The sequence below is a fragment of the Nyctereutes procyonoides genome, unplaced genomic scaffold (genome assembly GCF_905146905.1).
Source record: "Nyctereutes procyonoides isolate TBG_1078 unplaced genomic scaffold, NYPRO_anot_genome, whole genome shotgun sequence".
Classification (NCBI taxonomy): domain Eukaryota; kingdom Metazoa; phylum Chordata; class Mammalia; order Carnivora; family Canidae; genus Nyctereutes; species Nyctereutes procyonoides.
In genome coordinates, this window is record NW_026575118.1 from 3,281,100 (window position 1) to 3,302,601 (window position 21,502).

General features: G+C 39.7%; 1 long non-coding RNA gene across 1 annotated transcript in view; it reads left to right on the forward strand.

Moving 5' to 3' along the window:
• Window positions 1-15,170, forward strand: part of LOC129515530 (uncharacterized) — a 62,363-nt gene extending 47,193 nt beyond the window's left edge. Inside the window, exon 3 of the long non-coding RNA XR_008665594.1 lies at window positions 14,883-15,170. This is a non-coding gene — a long non-coding RNA (uncharacterized LOC129515530). The remainder of the gene's footprint in view (window positions 1-14,882) is intronic.
• Window positions 15,171-21,502: the final 6,332 nt, after the last annotated feature.

The following is a 21,502-nucleotide window of genomic DNA, read 5'->3' on the forward strand; positions in this document are numbered from 1 at the left end:
GTCTGGCACACAGCAAAGAGGTCAGGGCTAGAGGTATCAGTGTGTAGATGGTGGACGAAGTTATAAATCATGAATCATTTAAGGGGAGAAGAGAGAGTGAAAAGAGAAGGAGGCTTAGGACCAAGTTGATACAAAGATGAGTAACCTTGTTCTCATATTCAAGAAGCTTCTAAGAAGCTTGGTAGAAGTGATGAACTATATATATATATATATATATATATATATGTAAGTAATTATATATATAATTGTATATATAATTATATATACAATAGATAATAATGCAATATACGTAAGTGTATATATATATATATATATATATATATATATATATATGTAATTATAGTACAGACAGTAAAGGACTTATATCCTACCAGTGCCATTAATGATGCACCCAGAAGAGGGAAATACTATACCAGCTAAGGGGATCAGAGACTATTTAATGGAGAAGCATTTAAGAACATCTCTGTTTGATAGCTAAAATAAAGTGAGGTAGATGAGGGGAGGAATGGGCTTCCAGGTTGAGACTTGAAGAAAGTTTCAAAAGCTGAAAAGCAAGACACATTGGGGGAACTTCAGGGTTTTCAGTTTGTTTAAAGATGGTGTGTAAGTAGGGGAGTCATGAAAAGGTGAGCTGGAGCCAGATTGAAGAGAGCTGTAAATGCCAGGCTGGGATACTTTACCTGTACAAGTGGGAGCCAAGGTAAGGTTTGTATGTAAATGGAGGAGAAGGTGACATAATGATGCAGTGATTGAAGAAGACTCCTCTGGTTTCCCACATGAATTGCACTGGAGAGTGTCAATACTGGAGGCAGGGAGACCAAGGGAGGCTGGGGTGAAGTATCTCAGAGATTGTTTAAATGCCACAACTTAGCCCACTTAGCTAGTTAGCACAGTAAAAAGGAGATTTAGTTAAAAAAAAATGACAATCTTGAGCCTTTCCATTGTCTTAAAATAATCCTGGAATTCAAATTGGTTCACAGGAGATGGACAGTCATCAGGCTTTCTTTGTGTGTCTCTCTCCTTGTAGACACATGATCTCTTGCCTTTGCTTTTCTCAGCACTGTATTCTTTGCAGACCAGTTTTTTCTGAGAGGCTCTTGGCTCCTGCTCTCCCTTTACCATGGTTTGCATGGGGGTTGGGTTGCCGTGACATTTGCTCTGACCTGAATCCACTTCTAGATCTTATAGCCCCAGATCACACTATCATTTGCCACCAGCTCTACAGTGATCATGGCATAAAGATATGCTGTACCTTTGGGTGACAAAGCAGACTCCAAATTGAAATCCTAGTCACAATCAATGTAATAATATAACAGATCTTTTCACATTTCCTATTGATGGGACACCATAGCATTTGTACATATTTGTTGGCATGATTTGACTCACATTGTTTCTACATTTGTGCAACGATACATTATTTCCTGCTCCCGGAATGAGAGAAGGAACCATGTTTGTCTTGTCCACCACTGTATCTATTGCTATGTAAAAAATTACCCCAAAACTTGCTGGCTTAAAGCAAAAATAGATATTAATCATCTCACACTTTCTGTGGGTTGGGAATTTTGGAGAAGCTTGGCCAGGTGGCTGTGCTTGGGGTCTTTCATGAATTTGCAGTCAAAATGTTGCTGGGCTTGCAGTCATCTGAAGGCTTGATTGAAACTGGATGATCCCCTTTCAAAGTGGCTCTCTTGCAAGGTGGCTGTTGGAGGAAGGCCTAAGTTCCTCACCACATGGACTTTTATGTAGGGCTGCTCAAGTGTCCTCATAACAGGGCATCTGGTTTTCCCCAGAGTGAGTGATCCAAGAGAGATCAAGGAAGAAGCCACATTGCCTTTTACGACCTAGTCTAAGAAGTCATAGTGTCACTTTTGCCACATTTTGTTTGTTAAAAGCAAGTCACTAAGTCTTGCCCACACTCAAGGGAGAAGGGTTAGTTTTAACATTTGAGGAAATAATTGTAAACGATTTTGTAGACATATTTTAAAATCCCATAACCGCTATAACTTCAGCACCCAGTACAGTGTCTGACACATAGTGGGTGCTTAGTAAAGGTTTGTGAAAAGAATGGTTATTCTCTCTTCCAAACCTGGATTCACTAGCACTGAGAAACAGTGGCATTAAGGCAAGCAGCCACACTAAGGAATGGCCATTTGAGGCTTCACTCGGGTTTAATGTATTCTGTGATGTTGTCCCACCAACAAGTGTTCAGCCATTTTGAGAAGTTGCCTGGCCATTTTCACAGCATGCGAGCTGCTGGGATTCCTTCAAGTATCTGTACAAAACTGGGAAAAGAAATATGAAGTCTCAGAGGTACATAAAAGTTAATTTTTGCTAGTGAACTAGATCTCTAGTATAATTGTTGTTGGTGTTGTTATTTGAGGAGCAGCTCCTTTATATTTTTTTTTTTGAAGACTTGGAATCACTGATGTGTGTAAGACTAAGTAGAGTCAAATCAGAGTGGGTACAGTGGGAACACAAATCCCATACAAACTATGGTCGAGGGAGAGCAGAATGGAATTATCTAATGGTTTTTTTTTAAAGATGTATTTATATTTGAGAGAGAGAGTGCATGTGCATACTCGAGCAGGGGGAGGGGCAGAGGAGAGGGAGAGAAGGAAGGACAGAGGCAGATTCCCCACTGAACGTGGAGCCTTACGTAGGGCTTGATTTCACAACCTTAAGATCATGACCTGAGCTGAAATCAAGAGTTGGATGCTTGACCCACTGAACCACCCAGGTGCCCCCTAATAGTTTTTTTAAATCCCTTTTCTTCCAAGAGAAAAGAAGGTGAATAGTAGATGTGGCAGAGGTGGATGTGTGCCACACAGCTCTCCCTTCAAGAAAGAACCTGGGAGGAGCACACTTAGTTGCAACACCTATGGCATCCACCACTGATTTGAAGTGAAGGCTATGCTCTTCCTTGGCAGCCCCGAGTCTATGACAGAACATGGTGAGGGCAAGGTTAGCTTCCTGTCTAATGTGGGTCTTCTTGGATGAGCAGTCTTTGTACCTGAAAGCTCCATACTGAGATCTTCAATCACTGAATGCTTCAGTGTGTCTCATTGCCTCTGTCACTGTCATTCTCAGGGGTGGGCCACAGACCCTGACCCAAGCTTTACTGCCACTACTGCTGGAAATGTGTTGTGGCTGTCCCTGATCACATTCACCCGGCCATCAGAATGGCTTCTCTGCAGTCCTCAAGATCCTTCCTCCTTTCCCTTCTGCTCCACTCATCACCTTCTACTTCTTCTTTCACCTCCCTCACCCTTCTCCACTTCTCCTTCCCTTTTTTCTCCTTCTTTCTCCATCTCTGTCTCTCTCTCATCTCTGTGTCCATCTCCATTATCCCCAACCTCCCACTTCTCCATCTCTCCTCTCTGTCTCTCATCTTTTCTCTCTCATCTCTGTCTCCATCTCTCGTCTTTCCTCTCTCATCTCCATCACCATCTCTTATTTTCATTTCCATCTCTCATATCCATCTCCAGCTCCATTTCACATCTCCCTTTTCATCTCCATCTCTCACCTTTGTCTCCATCTCTCATCTCCATCTTTATCTCCATCTCATAGTTTCATAGTTTCATCTCCATCCCTCATCTCTGTCTCTGTTTCCATCTCTAAATCTATCTCCATCTCTCATCTTTGTCTCCATCTCCATCTCTGTCTCCATCTCCATTTCCATCCCTATCCATCTGTCATCTCCAGTTCTCATCTCTCCTCTCCATCTCTATATCCATTTGTCATCTGCTTGTCTCCATCTCTGTCTTCATTTCCATATCCATTTCTGCTTCCATCTGTTATCTCCATTTCTTTTTTTTTTTATTTATGATAGTCACACACACACACACACACACAGAGAGAGAGAGAGAGAGAGAGGCAGAGACACAGGCAGAGGGAGAAGCAGGCTCCATGCACCGGGAGCCCAACGTGGGATTCGATCCGGGGTCTCCAGGATCGCGCCCTGGGCCAAAGGCAGGTGCTAAACCGCTGTGCCACCCAGGGATCCCTGTTATCTCCATTTCTCATCTCTCATCTCCATCTCTATCACCATGTCTTAATCTCTCATCTCTGTCTCCATTTCCATCTCTCTTTTCCATCTCTATGTCTATCTGTCATCTCCATTTCTCATCTCTATCTCTATCTCCATTTCCATCATCTCTATCTCTGTCCTTCAACCTTTCCCCTTTCACTGGATCATTGTCCTTGTCAAGTAGCTGTACTAAATCTTCCTCATTAAAGAAATCTGTGACCCAAGTATCTCTCTTTAACTTCTTTTCAATCTTTTTCTGAACTTCAGAAAAATCTATTTTCTTCCTCACATCTTATTTTTTTAAAGATTTATTTATTTATTTATTTATTTATTTATTTATTTATGATCGACATAGAGAGAGAGAGAGAGGCAGAGACACAGGAGGAGGGAGAAGTAGGCTCTATGCTCTCCCTCTCCCTCAGCTCCTTTACCCACCACCCCCTTGCTTGTGCTCTCTCAAATAAATATATAAATAAATAAAATTTAAAAAATTTATAATGTCCCAAACTGAATTTATCTTTTCCTCAAAGTTGCATCTTCTCCTGAGTGTCCTGACTCAGAGATGGGCTCCATCATCCACTGGCTTCTCCATCTCACCTTGGAAATTATCCTGGAGCTTGCTCCAGCTTGTAAGCTCCTACCTGATTTTAGTCTCAAGTTCCTGTCCATTATGCTTTTTTGATAGCTATCACATGGCTCATTTCTCTCTTTTTTTTTTTCTTGCTGTCACTACTTTGGTTTAGTTTGCATCTCTTTTAGCTTGAATTATTATGTCTAATAATGACAACAAGCATTTATAGAGTGCTTATTGTGTGCCAGGCCCTTACATAAGATGCCTTCTAGTCCTACTCTTCAATCTGTTCTGATTCCAGAAAGACCCCTATAAACACAAATGTAGCAGGTATAATAAATGTTTAGTCCGGGATCCCTGGGGGGCACATCAATAGTGGGTATTATGAAACTTTTGAGTACTTGCCTTATTTTGTCTTTTTTTTAAATAAGATTTTATTTATTTATTTGAGAGAGAAAGCATAAGCAGGGAGAATGGCAGGAGGGGGGAGATGCAAGCGATGCCGGGCTCAATCCCAGAACCCTGGGATCATGACCTAAGCCAAAGGTAGATGCTTACCCAACTGGCCCACCCAGTTGCCTCACCTTATTTTGTCTTAATTATATTTCTTTAATTGAGGGTGAGTATTTTTTTCATTATATACTGTTTTTAAACCTTTATTTTCCTACCAAGTTTTATATGAATGTCTTTTCATTCAAATAGATATTCATCACTCCAAATGTACTTTTATAAGTTTAGTTTGTACTTACAAATCTATAAGACCACACCAGGCAGAAATCTTTCTTGAAATAAGAATGAAGTATTTGTTATGAAGAACACTTAGGTGGATTCTAAGTCTTAGAATAAACAAAAAACCAAGAGTCTAAGCCAGATGTTCCCCAAAAACATATAATGTGAACCAAATTCAAGTTATATATGTAATTTTAGATTTTCTAATAGCTACATTAAAAAGGTGTGAGGAAACATGAATTTAAGTCAACAATATGTTTTTAACTCAACATATTCAAAATAGTGTCATTTTAATATACAATTGATATGAAATTATTAACAAAATATTTTACATTCTCTTTTTGTCCTAAGTCTTCTAAATCTAGTGTGTATTTTACTCTTACAAAACATCTCAATTTGACTAGCCACATTTCAAGTGCTCAATAGGCACATGTAGCTGGTGGCTACTGTTAGGGGACTAGTTGTAAAGAAACTTCTCAGTGCATAGAAGCTACAGTTAACACTTAAATAGCTTAAACTTGAGCATGACAACTTGCCTAGTGTTTTGAGGCCATGTTCAGTGCCTTTTAGAGAGGAGGTACTCAAAGTTTATTTTTCTAATTGAGTTATTTTTATTTTTTCAATTGAATGTTGGTACTTGTTTTATGTAGATATGGTCAAAATACCTCATTGTAGCAATGAATCATTTTGTTAGTCATAAAACAAAAAAACAATTCATACATTTTACTTTGTTTCTCAGAAATGAGAGATGTTTTAAGAATGTGTTTTCATAACATTTGCCAAAATTTTTCATCACACAATAGCTTTTTTCCCCCCTCTTCCTTTTGGACAACTATTGAATTGATGAAGCTTTTAAGATAGGTAGGAACAGATGTGTTGACTCAATTTGGGAGGCAAAAACATTTTTACTTGAAGAGAAGCCCTCAGGGGAATGGCAGTCTCCTAGGAGTGTTTAAAATCTAGTTGTAGGAAGTCCTGAGTCTTGAGCAGGTGTTGTGATTGAATTAAGAACCAGCAGAACTTGGGCAAATTCTGACAGTCCTCCAAATACCACAATGCAATATTAGGACCAGGCTCCCTAACTTGACATTTCTGAAGAGGGTTTACATTTCAATTAGTTGCCCAAAATTTAGCCTTATAATTGGCCCTTTAAGCAAGTGTTAATCTCATTTATTTATCTTTAATTTTAATGTTCCAAAATCTACTTTAGGGAAGGAAAGAATAATGCTCTGCACATTTATGTAGGTGCTTTATAATATGAGGTGAGAAAGAAATTCTTTTATTTTCTTTTTTTGGAGGGGAGTAGGGGAGAGGCAGAGGAAGAAAGAGAGAGAGAGAGAATCTTACGCAGGCTCTATGCTCAGTGCAGAACCCCACATGGAGCTTGATCTCACGATCTGGAGATCATGACCTGAGCTGAAATCAAGAGTCAGACGCTTAACCAACTGAGCCACCCAAGCACCCCAAAATTATTTTCATTAAAATGATATTAATGTTCAATTCAAACATGGGAAAAAAAAAAAACATGGGAGCCCTAACACATTAGAAATGGACTTGGAGAACAGCAAGTGGAAAAGCCGTAAATACTACCTCATTCAATTCAATCCAATCCATTCCTCTTACAAATTTAGAAAACAAACTCAAAAAGGTGGAGACACCTGCTTAAATCATATAGCAATTCAGAGGTCTGGATTTTGGGCGTTCTGGTTCTCTGGAGTATGAATTATAGCATTATATAACAATTACTGAGCACTTACTAAGTGATTTTCTTTCTTTTTTAAAAAAATTAAATATTTTATTTATTTTTTAGAGAGAGAAAGAGAGAGAGTAGAAGCAGGAACAGAGGGAGAGGAAGAAGGAGAGGGAGAAGAAGGCAGGGAGCCCAATGTGGGGCTCCATCCCAGGACCCTGGAATCATGACCTGAGTGAAGGCAGGTGCTTAACTGACTGAGCCACCCAGGAGCCCCTAAGTGATTTTCATAGATGTCAATGATTCACATAATCTTTGCAATATAAAGCATTTCACATTTAAAAGATAAAAAGCATCACTCTTCTCTAATGATTTTTTTCTTGAAACTTCATTTGTTTTCTTAAACAGAAGTTGCTGACGCATAAGGTAGCCAGAGTCAGAGTCTGCAACGGATACTTAGGTATACTCCACTGGGCTGTGTTTTGATGGCTAAATAAACAATAACTTATGCACAACTCAAGCCTAATATATTTCTACTAAGGTTGCAGAGAGGTTTGGAAAGCACAGCTTTTTTCCCCTTTTCCTTCCTTTAGTTTGTTCACTAATGACTTCTTCCCTCTTTTCCTGCCTTTTTATCTTTCCTCCCTCCCACCTTCCCTTCCTCCCTCTCTCCCCCACTTTTTCCTTTTCTCCCCCTCTCTTCTTTCTTCCTTCCATCCTAAAGTGATGATACTAAAGGCATTTTCTTTTTTTTTTAATTTTTTTTATTTATTTATGATAGTCACAGAGAGAGAGAGAGGCAGAGACACAGGCAGAGGGAGAAGCAGGCTCCATGCACCTGAAGCCCGATGTGGGATTCGATCCCGGGTCTCCAGGATCGCGCCCTGGGCCAAAGGCAGGCGCCAAACCGCTGCGCCACCCAGGGATCCCCTAAGGGCATTTTCTGCTGAGATTCTAAACCTGTTTTGATTTGTCTTGGACATAAAGAATGTTGGACATGCAAGGGTCTTAGGCATCATCTGAAGAAAAGCGGAGACTCAGGGAGGTAGGGGATTTTATCTGAGGTCAACTAAATGAAACTGTACTGACGTCAGAATGCTACTACATAGCTAGAATCCAGTCAGCCCCAAGTGGAAAGCCATCAGAATAGCAAAGGTAATGTCTCATTGGTTCTGGAGGTGTCAATATTTTTTAAAATAACATGATTCAATCTCAAACCAGCAAGTTCCCTTTCTTCATTTGAAGGAAGGATCCCTTGTCAGGAGCCTCAGAATGAAAAGCAAGTATCTAATGATACTCAGTACTTCAAAATCCCTAGAGTTGAGGGCCATGTAGCCAGTGGGGCTTACACAGATTAGGTTCTCAGAAATACGAGGGTCAGGACTTGGGAAAGCCACAAGGGGAAAAAATGACTTTTATTAACCTGTGCCTTAAGGCTCTTTAAATCACTAGACTGTGGAATAAAACCAACACATTAAGAAGCCCTAAGGAGGGAAAACTTGAAACTGGTTTTCACATTGGAAGTCCAGTATTTCAGATCCATTGCCTTCAGTGACAGGCTGGTGAGGTGTTCAGCACCAGGACCTTCACTTAACATCCTAATGACTGCAGCAAAGGAACCTCCAAAGTCATTTCTGGGCCTTGTTTTCTCCTTTTGTTAAACAAGAGGATTGGTCCAAATGGCCAGTCTATCTATAAAGTACTACCATGTGACTCTATAATCATATTAAAATAATAAAATAACATCTGATTCATTAATTTTTTATCATTCTGATTTTATTTTTTTCCATCCTAGTTTGGGCCTTGGCTGAACCAGCTTAAAATGAGGGGAATACCTTTGAAGGTCTAAATTACTTGTAGAGACTTTATTTCACAATTTCTCCCAAAGAATGTTAGAGCTGCTGCATTTCTCAGAGATCCTTGCCTAGAAAACAATCTAGAAGCAGAACATTAGGAACGCCTGGGTGGCTCAGGAGTTGGGCATCTGCCTTTGGCTGGGGTCATGATCCCAGGGTCCTGGGATTGAGTCCTGCATCAGGCTCCCTACGGGGAGCCTGCTTCTCCCTCTGCTTATGTCTCTGCCTCTCTCTGTGTGTCTCTCATGAATAAATAAATAACATCTTTAAAAAAAAAAAAAAAAAGCAAAACACTATTAGAGGTTTAGCAGTGTTTTCTGGAATGATCCTCAATGTGCTTAGAATAGGGCCAGACTCCTTTCCATGGCCTGCAAGGTCCCTACCCAATCTGGCACCTCTGTACTTTCCAGGCTTATGTCATAAGCCTCTCTCCTCCTCATTCAATTTATTCTGACACGCACATGGCCTTCCTTTAGCTCCTGAAAGCACCAACCTCTTTCCCCACTCAAGACCTCGATAGGGCCAATTGTCTCTGCTGAAACTCTCTTCCCTCACTCTTGGTCTGCTTGGATGACTCAGGCCTAAACATTACATATGCGATCGGGGAAGTGACCACCCCATCCAAGACCAAAATCAGGCCACCCTGTCCTTCTCTTTTCAGAGCACTCAATATAATTTGTGGTTTACACACATTTGTATGTTTCCTTTCATATCTGTCTCCCCAAGTCGTCCTTGAGGGAAGGGGCTGATTCTTTGTTCGCTCTTGTATTTCCCAGCATTTAGTACGCACTCAACAACTACTTGCTAAATTAGTGAATGAATGAATGGAGTCCTAGAAAATTCCCAACACAGGCAGCTCTTATTGGTTGTTTGTATATGACACAATTTATGAGACCACTTAGTGAAACTGTCCCTCTGACCTTGTTCTGGCATTGTGGAAATAGCAATTGGTCCTTCAGTAAGTTGGCAACATTTCCAACATGTGTTTACTCAGGCTGAATCAACCTCTTTAATGACTCAGTGGGAACGCAACCTCAGTGGCCCCAGTGTGAGTTCTTGGTTGACTGTGGGGATGGTCTCCTGGCCAAGAAGATTCCTGAGATTTCGAGTTTGAGCTAAAGGATCCTTAAGAGAAAAATCAAGTGAATCTCCCGTGACTGATATTGGCTATGAATAAAAGTCAGAATTAAGTCATCTGTGGAAATGCTACATCCTCACCCGACTGCAGTCGGTTTTCTTAGCTGTTGCTGGAGCCCCACGGAAAAGCGCTTATTTATTAAGAATGAAATCGTTCTTTTCAAATTCGGTAGCAATCATATCTCTTTCTCTCTCTCTCTCTCTCTCTCTCTCTTTTTTTTCTTCCAGTCCATGGAAAGTGTTATCTCAGGCAGCTCTGTGCAGGAAGTTGGGTTTATCACTTCCTCACAGTTGCAGTTTGTCTAGGACTTAACTACATGCTATCAGATTACATCAAAATGTAGGCCTTTGTGTGTTTAACTCATCAAAGGAGTGGACCCTCAGGACTTGATATCACTTCACTGCATATGCAGCCATGTAGCAAAACAAAGCCTATCTAAACAGGACAGAACTATTTCTGTTGTGTGGCGGCTCTGCTAGCTCGAGCTTGCAGAAATGGTCGGGTTTCAGGTGTCTGCAGTGTTTCACTTCTTGTTTTTATATTTATCTCTTTTTAGAATTGCAGTCATTTGCCTGGTTGTGTGCAAGGAAGGAAAACCAAAATATTACCTACGAGGGAGGAGACAAGATTGGTCCAATCCCCAGGGTCAGTTGGAGGCAGTACAAACCTTTACCTCATCATCTGGATTTTCACTTGAAAGCTGAAGTTGCTGTGGTCCTAGTCCGGCTCTGGACAGACCACACAGGGGGTTTGAATCCTGGCTCCTCTGTCTGCCCTGGGGCAAGTTGTTTCACCTCTGTGAGCTTCAGTTTCTCTGTCTGAAAAATGGAAAAATAATAGCACCTGCCTCATAGCCTTATAAAATAAACAATAGGGATTAAATAATGTATGGGAGGCCCACCAGGCTTGTAAAGCCCGAGGGCTACTGAAGGCCCCACCATGCTCTGCAGAGGGGCAGGGCAAGCTGGCAGCCTTGCAGTTCCAGGCTGGCTCAAGTTTCTCAGGCTGCACTTCCACCTTTGGGGCCTCAGTGCTAGTTTCTTCTCCGCGGAGTTCCCTCTTCTCTGCGGTGGGCTGGCTGCCAGATGCTGCCTCTATTGGCAGCCACAGGAAGCCGATGCAACTGTGAAGTAATACTTCTGCCCCAGGGCTGGCTCCGCCCTGTTGACCAAGGGTTTTAGATCTGCTCAGCCAACTTCTTTTAATGTCTTGCCTAAAAAGGACTTCTCACTCAGCTCTGCGGACTGGGTAATGGCTGATTGCCCTAGAGGGCTCAGACAAATAGCTTTTGGGGATAGAAAGGGTGAAGGGATCTTCTTTCTCCCAGCCCAATGCTTCAGGAGTTGGGGGTGCCATCTTGCTGCAACTCTCCCATATGATGATCATTTACCAAAATCAAATGTCAAAGGAAGACGGATGGGCTTGATTCTATAAAATCCCTCCAAGCCAGTGGGGTATAATGAGATACTCTTAAAAAAATTATTTGCATCAAGGCAGTATGCAAATCTTCACAGATCTCTGACTGGAAAGAAATTAAGTTACACCTAAAAAACTGTATAATTTAAGAAGGTAAATGTTTTCTTTTTTCCTTTTTTAAAACCTGAAACCATTCTAAATAGGAAATTGAAACAAGCATAATGCTTTATTGCTTCTTTATACTCGAGTTATTCACTGATGGCTTCCTACCTCTTGGTTTCCTCCCTTCTGGCTTCTGAGGTGGCAGATGCCCTGTGAACGACACTTCACCTCAGCTGTTCAGATCTCTTCAGAGCCACAACCACCCTCCATTCAGTGCCAGCTGGCATTGAGTTGGTGTCAGAGGTTCTCATCCAGTGGATTTTGCCTCTTTGCCTGGCCCCTTTGGGTGAGGTCTTTGCCTATCTCTTTAGCTTTTGTCCCTGGATGCTGTCTCTTGGAACTTCATTTAGCAGCCACTAGGCCAGTCTCAAGCTCTGTACAAGAGACAGGTTCCCAGGCTGGATCTAGCATCTTGGGCTTCATGTTATCTGGGAAGAGTTGAGATATTTGGCTACAACTCTCTTAGAACAGCAGTCAATGCCAATGGAAGACCAGCTCTTTCTGTTGCTTGATTAGCTTAAAATAATTTTTTTTCTAATTGCAAAAGCAGTAGATACATAAACATGTGCGTATACATACTCCTAAACACATAAATATATAAAGTTTAAAGTTGAAGGGCTCCATATCAACTTCCTAGTGGTAATTCTTTGTTATATGCTGTACCATATTTATTTCAGTACATATAAAAGTATTTTTCTTCACCAAAAATAAAAAAGACGAAAGAGAGAATGGAATGATACCTAGTCTTCCTCAACTTGCATGTTTTCCTTAAGTATATATTGAATAGATTCAAATGCTAATGTACACAGATTTACCCCATTATTTTGTATGACTGTGGCTATTGCACTGTAGCATAGATTATAAATTATTTACTCAATTCCTTATTCATGGACTTTGGACGATTTGAGGTTTTGTTTTTGTTTTTGGCTTAACTGAACATCCTTGTGTAAACGTCTTTGTGTGGATGTGTGAGTATTTCTGTAGAATTGTTGGGTTGGAGGGTATGCACATTTTAAATTTTAATAAACTATGCTAAATTGTGTCCTAGTATACCAGTCGCAATCTACTCAGAAACCTGAGAAGCCCTGTTTCCTCAAATACTTATCAACTCTAGTATTACTAAACTTTATAAGTCTACTAGGCAAAAAAAAAAAAAAAAAACAACCTTTGTTTATTGGTGTGTTTTTTTTAAATTGTTAGCAAAGTTGAGCATCTTTGGGATTTTTTTTTTACCTATCTGCATTTCATTTTATGTAAGTTTTGTTTGTATCTTTTATCCAATTTTCTGTGGAGTTGTCTGTTTCTTACTGACCTATGTAACAGGATGTTTTCAGAATGCTTACTGAAAGATGGCTTATATTTATTGTTTACTATTCTAAAATATCTAAAGATATCTAAAAATATCTAAAGATAGGGTATTCCCAGGTTGGGCAGTGATTTAGCAGTCTTGGGCATGGATACTTTCTCTGCTACGTTTTATTCAACTTGTCTTTTTTTTGTGGTTTCAAGATGGCTACCATAGTTACAGTCATCACATTTTAGACAACTATCTCTAAAGGTCCAAAGAAGGCTCTCTTACCCCAAATCCTCAAGCTTCTTTTTTGATCATGAAGGAAAACTTCCCAAGTGGACTCTCTCCACTGAGCACAGAGCCTGGTGTGGGGCTTGATCCCATGACCTGAGCCAAAATCAAGAGTTGGGTGTCCAACTGACTGAACCACCCAAGTCCCCCCGGACAGCTCTTATTTTATGTTTTTGGATGCTATTATACATGGACTTAAAAAAATTTCATTTCCAATTTTTTGTTGCTTGTATATAGAAATATAATTGATTTTTTAAAAAGATTTTATCTATTTATTCGTGAGAGATACAGAGAGAGAAGCAGAGACAGAAGGGAGAAGCAGGCTCCCTCTGTGGAGCCTGATGCAGGACTTGATCCCTGGACCCTGGGATCATGACCTGAGCTGAAGGCAGAGGCTCAACCACTGAGCCAAACAGGTGCCCCTATAATTGATTTTTGTATGTTGACTTAGTATTCTGTGATCTTGCTGTTAGTTTTACTAGATTTTTTGGTAGATTCCTTAGTCTTTTCCACGTAGCTGATCGTACTGTTTGTGGATACAGATAATTTTACTTCTTCCTTTCCAATCTGGATGGAAAGGCTCCAGGGTGTAGCCCTATAGGCAGCCAGCTTGATGAGCAATCATGTGGTTTGGATTTCAGATCTGGTAGTTCCTTGACTGGGCTGCCTCAAGCAATGAAAACCTGTCCAATCAATGTAGTGGCCTTTTCTGGCTCTTTGGTTCTATGCATGCTGCTTGTTTTTTTCTTTTCCTCCTATTTGAGGATTCCCTTCCTTATTTGATGTGTTCGATTTGAAAAGTGGTTCACTGATAGACAGTTTTTAGGTCTACCTTATTTCTAAAGGATTTTTACTCTGGCTAATGGTCAAACCTGCCATTCTTAGACTATTGACCACCTTCCCTTTTCCATTACCTTCTTTGGTTCCATAATGAAGTAATCATTCCCTCCAGACTCACCAGCTAGCTTATCCACTGGCTCTTACATGATTTTTGCAAGTGACTTTCACTAACCAGTGGTCTGGTGTCTTTTGCAAATGAAGGTCTGGGACATACTTTGCCCTCAGTTCCCAAAACTTTAAATGTCCTTTATTAAGCAACTTGTCATGCTGGGAAAACCATAACTGGTCTCTACTGCTCCCTCACAGTTTTAACTGCTTTAACATTACTGGATAGTAATTGTATCTGATTCTTTGATTCCTTATCTTAATGACTTTTTTTTTTAAGATTTTATTTATTTATTCACGAGAGACACAGAGAGAGAGATAGAGGCAGAGACACAGGCAGAGGGAGAAGCAGGCCCCATGCAGGGAGCTTGACGTGGGACTCCATCCCAATCCTGGGTCTCCAGGATCATGCCCCAGGCTGAAGGCAGTGCTAAACCGCTGGGCTTAGCCCTATCTTAATGCTAAACCAGTGCTAAACCAGGGCTGCCCTATCTTAATGACTTGTACACTTGCTTTCTTTAAATATTCTATCCTCCAAATATTTCTTATTCTTTCAATTGATTCTAATTATTTTTATATATCTCTCCTTTATCTATTTTGGAAGATACTTCTTTTTCTTTTTTAGCTCCTTTCTTTGTTAAAATGAAAGGACAAAATAATACCCACTCAGTAATATTCAATCCAATGATTTTTTAGACCTTCTTTCTGGAAATATAGGCTTAAGATTCTTTAAACTCAATGAAACTTTTTTTTTTTTTTTTGGCAGATTATGGTGAAAGAACAGTTTGTCATAATTTTACAGAAGGCATACCAGAGGATCAAGATGAACATTGGCTCAGGGAGGATCTACTCTCAACCATAGGGATAATCTTGGATTTTCATTGATCATTCCCTTTTCATTTTTCTTTGTCTTTTCTTTCCAGTTTGCTTTTGTATTTCCTTACCTTCATTACCAGGTCATTTTCCTTAATTCCTTCTTTTTGGAAAACAGCATGAATAAGTGGAAGGAACACGAATTTTGGAGTATAAATAGACCTGAGTTTCAATACAACTTTGCCTGTTACTAGATGTGCATTCTTGGGTAAGTTATTTTTTTTTTATTTTTATTTATGATAGTCACACACACACACACAGAGAGAGGCAGAGACACAGGCAGAGAGAGAAGCAGGCTCCATGCACCGGGAGCCCGACGTGGGATTCGATCCCGGGTCTCCAGGATCGCGCCCTGGGCCAAAGGCAGGCGCCAAACCGCTGCGCCACCCAGGGATCCCTTGGGTGAGTTATTTACCCTTTGGAACTCTACTGTTTTCTTCTAAGGATTGCCTGTGAAAATACGAATAATATTCATAAGGCATCTAGCACAGTGCCTGGCCCATGGAAGACATATGTTACCTGTGATTATTAACTTTGCTACTCTGACTTTCTTGCCCTGCATTTTTTCTGTGATCACTTGCCATTTATTATTGGGCTTAGATGAATCTATACATTTGTGATCTCTGAAAGTAGTGGTTTACCTTCTTTCTTTCAGAAAAACAGCTTATGCAGTCAGCCTGAATTACAAGAGAATGAATAAAAGTTGAATGTGTCCAGAATCAGAGTACTAGAGCCTTGATGGATTTTAGAGACCAGCTGCTTCAACTCTTTTTATTTTATAGATGAACAAGCTGACATAGCAAAGATAAGCAATTTGCCCAAAGCCCATGGAAGAGCATATGTAGATACTGAGATTTCCCCACTTAGGAAAAGACTTTATTTTAATTAAGACAAAATTCATAAAACATAAGTTAACCATTTAAAAATGTACAATTCAGTGGCAAACAGTACATTTACAATGTGCAGCCCTCACCTTTATCTATTTCCAAAACATTTTCATCACCCCATGTTCATTAAGCAGTCACCCCCCCCATCCTCCCTCATACCAGCCCCTGGTAATCACTAATCTGCTTTCTGTTTCTATGGACTTGCTTATTCTGGACATTTCATGCAAATAGAATCATATACTCTGTGATCTTTTGTGTCTGATCTCTTTTACTCAGTATAACGTCTTCAATTCATACTCATTGTTTAAAAATTCAAACATTAAGGACAGTATAATGAAGAAACTAAAAAAATATTCTGTAATCTCACCTACCTTTGATGAAGACTGTTAACAGTGTGGTGATTGTTGCTGTTACCATTGTCTCCCACATAAATGGGTTTACACTATTCACACCTTTTACTTGAATTTGGTTTTTCACTTAAGACTTGTGAAACAGTTTCCTGTGTCAACACACATACAGATCTCTTCATTCTCTTTATACTTTGTATGTTATTTTATTATATGGTTAGTCTGGGCTGTTTAACAAACCTGCTGTTGGATATCTTTCTCCCCACCCAATTCTTTGCTAAGTGGAACAGTTTGTACCTTAACCTGCTGAATGCACATTATTTTGGAATCCCAGTATTGGAGAGAAATGAATAGCTTCCATTACTCTGAAGACAGCTTGGTTACACTGGAAAATTCATACAGCAGTAAGAGGTAGATAAACTTTGGGTTGGCTCTAATTTCAGATTCTTTAATTCTTGGGATTAGTACCACCATCATGGTAGTTCTAGGGACATAGTGGCAAATGTCTAGGACTGGGAATTAATTAGGAGGTGTGGGTTTAGCCTTCTTTTTGCTAAAGACTAGCTCTGGGCCTTTGGAAAGTTACTTACCTCTTCAGATTTCAGTTTCTTAATCTGTGAAATGAGGTGAATAGGCTAGTTGGTTAAAATCAACAAGATTACTGCCCAGTTTATAATAATTCTCCTCCTGCAGGAATACCTCTGCTTCCTTAGGGTAGGCCCCAAGTAGCTATGCCATATTATAAGACCCTCCCTTCTCAGCCATATCTGATTGTTCTAGCAGAAAGCATTCGTCACAAGTCAATCCAAACAAAATCCTTCTTTAGGATTTTTGAATGTGAACCACAGAATGTATGGGCAGTTCCTCTCTTGTGGTGGGGAGATGTGAGAAGTGAAACTTGGTAGCCATTGGTAACCATATTATTAGTGAATCTAGGTTCCAACATGGAGAGGGAAGGGGTGGGACTCCTGTGCTATGGGTTAGTGAGAGAATAATCACATAAAAAAAGGAGGTCGTGAATTGTGTCTTGGAACAGAAAAGGGACAGGAGAAAAACTGGTAATCCAAGTAAAGTCTATAGTTATTACTATTGCTAATAACCCATGTTAGTTTTTTAGTTTTAACAAAGATGTCATATTTATATATGACATTAGGGGAAACAGGCTGAAAACTCTCTAAACTATCTTTGCAATCTCAATATCATATGCTTCCTGATATGATGCAATGAGAAGGGTACAATATCACTTATACGGTACTCTTTAAAAAAAACGTATACCTGAATTTAGCCATTAGGAAATAGCATTGAGAGACATTCCTTAAATGACTAGATGGTGCCCTTCAAAACTGTCAAGGTCATGAAAGACAAAGGATTTCTCCCATATTGGGGAAACTTAGGAGACATGACAACTAAAATGAAATGAATGATCCTGAATTCCATTCTGGACCCAAAAAAGATCATTAGTAGGTAATTGGAAACATTTGAATAAGGTGTGTATATTTGCTAATACTAATTCTTGGTTTTGATGAATTTTTTTTTGGTCATAAAAGATACTAACATTTGCAAAATAGAAATAGTATAGGAATTCTTTCTCCTGTTTTTGCATTTTTTTAAAGTCTGAAATTATTTCAAAATTCAAAGTTAAAAAGCTTACCAAAAGGTGATATTGGTATAGTGTAGACAGCTCCAAACACCCATACCTCCACAGAAACATTAGAAAGAAACCCCAGAAACTGTTAAAGCCAACTTTGGAACTCTGGAAAATAGTAAAAAATTTAGAGCCACCGAGCAAATGCTGAATCAAGAAAAAGAACCTAAAAGACATAGGAAATCTCCATGCCATTTTTTCCTTGCCCTTGCTCCACCCCTTCCTGGTGAAGTGGCAGTCTTGAATTTAGCCGCCTAAGTTCCCAATGTGGGGCCTTGGCCTTGGCTCCAGAGAGAGCAGAGCAGACCTATTAGCAAGTCATTGTGTTTGTTTGTTCTACTCTGTCTGAAGGCTACCTGAAGGATTCACACAAGGTGTATCTGTGTTTCACCTAACTCAGAAATTACTCACAGAAGCAAAGTAGACATAGCTCAGACATTGTAAGGTAGGAAAAAAACAAAAAAAAACAAAAAAAACAACAACCTCTGTAGATGCCTGGGGCAAAAAGACTACAATTGAGACATACAATAGACTGCCTACAGTTTGGGAATAAAGCTGGGGCTTTTTTTTGTTTGTTTTTTGTTTTTTTTTTTTTAATTAAGACATACATGAAGGCCCGCATATATACTAGGGAGTTTAGAAAGCCATATACATGCCCAAGACAGGACACATTCTCAGAAAAGACCCAAGAAGACCCTAGCTTTCCACTCCAGATTATCTCTAGGCTTGGTGCAAGTAGCAGGTGGGGGCTAAGGCAGAATTGTAAGAAGTCTGGCTAAGCGTTAAGAATACCCCAACAGGGGATCCCTGGGTGGCGCAGCGGTTTAGCGCCTGCCTTTGGCCCAGGGCGCGATCCTGGAGACCCGGGATCGAATCCCACGTCGGGCTCCCGGTGCATGGAGCCTGCTTCTCCCTCTGCCTGTGTCTCTGCCTCTCTCTCTCTCTCTCTCTCTCTCTCTCTCTCTGTGACTATCATAAATAAATAAAAAATAAAAAAAAAGAATACCCCAACATAGCCAGTCTGTGAAGAATGGAAGAAATATTTGTTTTTTGTTTGATTGGTGTCTTAACTCCTGGCATCAAGGAAATATCTTTTAAAGGACTAGCTGAATACAGGTAAGAAAACAGAGACTTCAGTGACCGTATACAAGGAATACAGTCTCTACAAAAAATAGTTTGGAAAAAAAAATCACAGACAAATGGACAGCTGTGGCCTTCAACAATCAAGAACAGCAAACTCTGGAAAAGAAAGAAAGTCTGACTTCCAGAGTTACCATATTATAATATTCAAATGTACACTTTTCAATTAAAAAATCACGGGACACCTGGGTGGCTTCGTGGTTTAGCACCTGCCTTTGGCCCAGGTCGTGGGGTCGTGGAGTTCCGGGATCGAGTCCCACATCAGGCTCCCTGCAGAGAGCCTGCTTCTCCCTCTGTCTCTGCCTCTGCCTCTCTCTCTGTTTCTCTGTGTCTCTCATGAATAAATAAATTATAAAAAAATCACAAAATTATGCAAAGATACAAGAAAGTATGGCCTATTTAAGAGATAAAAATAAAATGACAGAAAATATATACAAAGAAGACCGGATATTGGAGTTACTGGACAAAGACTTTAAATTGACATCTTAAATATGCTCAAATAGCTAAAGGAAATCGAAAAAATAATGTATGAACACAATAAAAATATCAATAAAGAAATAGAAATTGTAAGATGGCACCAAATAGAAATTCTGGAGCTGAAAATACAGTAACTGAAATAAAAAGTTCACTAGAGGGGTTCAACAGTGGATTGAGCAGAGAGAAGAGACAAATCAGTGAACTTGATAGGACAATTGAAACTATCCATACTGAGGAGCAGAAATTAAAAAAAGGAAAGTGAACAGATCCCAGGATATTTGGGGGTATCGTCAAACCAACCAACCAACATATGTATTTTGGGAGTCCCAGAAGGAGGAGACAGAGAAAGTGGCCAAAGGGATTACTTAAAGAAATAGTGACCAAAAAACTTCCCAATTTGATGACTCTATATGTCCAGGAAGCTCAGCAAACTCCATGTATGATAATTTCAAAGACATTCATACTGAGACATATAATTAGATTATCAAAAGACAAAGACAGAATCTTAAAAGCACTAAGAGAAAAAAAACTCGTTATGTTCAAGGGATAAGACTAACAGCCAAATTCTTAGACAGAAGGCAATGTTTAAAATGTTGGTGAGAGGGCCCTAGATGGCTCAGGTGGTTAAGTGGCTGGCTTTTGATTTTGGCTCCAGTCATGATTTCTGAGTCCTTGGATCAAGCCCTAAAGTCAGACTCCATGGGGGGTCTGCTTGAAGATTCTCTCTCCCCCTCTCCCTCCCCCTTGCCCTGCTCATGTGCATGGAAGCTCTCTCACTCTCTCTCAAATAAGCAAATGGATCTTTAAAAAACAAATGTTGGGGAAAGTCAAGAATTCTACATCTGGCAAAACTATCTTTCAAGAATGAAGGAGAAATTAAGATATTACCAGATAAGCAAAAGCTGAGATAGTTTGTTAAGGATAGACCTGTAGTATAAGAAGTGTTAAAGGGAGTTCTCAGGTCCAAATTTAGGCCATATGGAGAAATAAAAAATCTTAGATGAATGTAATTACAGAGGTAAATAAAAAATCAATATTATTGCATTTTTAAATTTGTAACTCTACTTTTAATTTCCTATTGATTTAAAAGACAAATGCTAAGAAAAAAAAAACTATGTCGTTGGCACATGAAGTGAAAAACTATCAGTTTTGTAAAAAAAAAAAAGTGTGTGTATATACATGTGTGCATGCAAACAGATCACACATACGCACACGTGCCTGTATGTTATAGAGCATCTATGGGCATAGAACATCGCTGAAGGGATATACAAGAACACTAATCAGTTGTTTCTCTTATAATTCTCCAGCTAGATGAACATACTCCAGGCAGCTAACTCTTATTTATTGTCTCAAATCTGCTACTTTTTTCATTTCTCCATTTCCAAAAAGGTAATACCACTTATCCAGTTGATGACAGAATAGTGGAAACAGGTTTGTTTCTTCCCTTTTCCTCACCCAGCCCCCATTAAATTGATAAATTGATCATTAAATCCTGTTAATTTTATCTTTAAAACATATCTCAACCTTGCTACTTCTATTCACAAGATGTTGACTGTCCCCAAATGTTTATTGTTCTTTTCATCCTTGATCACAGAACTCTTGAGTTTTCACAGGATATGTAGTCTCTAGAGTGACAATTTTATTTCTCAACACACTCCTTGCAAGTAGATGGGGCCATGTGAGTAAGTTATAGCCAATGAGTTTTCACTAAAAGTATCGAGTTTCATTTCTAAAAATGCTTTTAAAGGGACTGGACGTGCCTTTTCTCCTTCTTTTCTCATTCATGTTGGCTGGAATAAAAACAGAATGGCTGGAGTTAGAGCAGCTATCTTGGACTAGGAGGTGGTAGTCACATATTGAGAAGAGGGAATCTAGTCCTTGGTGATTGTGGAGCCACTAATCTAATTCTAGGTGGACTATGTGCAGACTTCAGTTTTTTGTTTTTGTTTTTTTTTAAAGTCTTCTATTGGGCAGCCTGGGTGGCTCAGCAGTTTAGTGCTGCCTTCAGCCCAGGGTG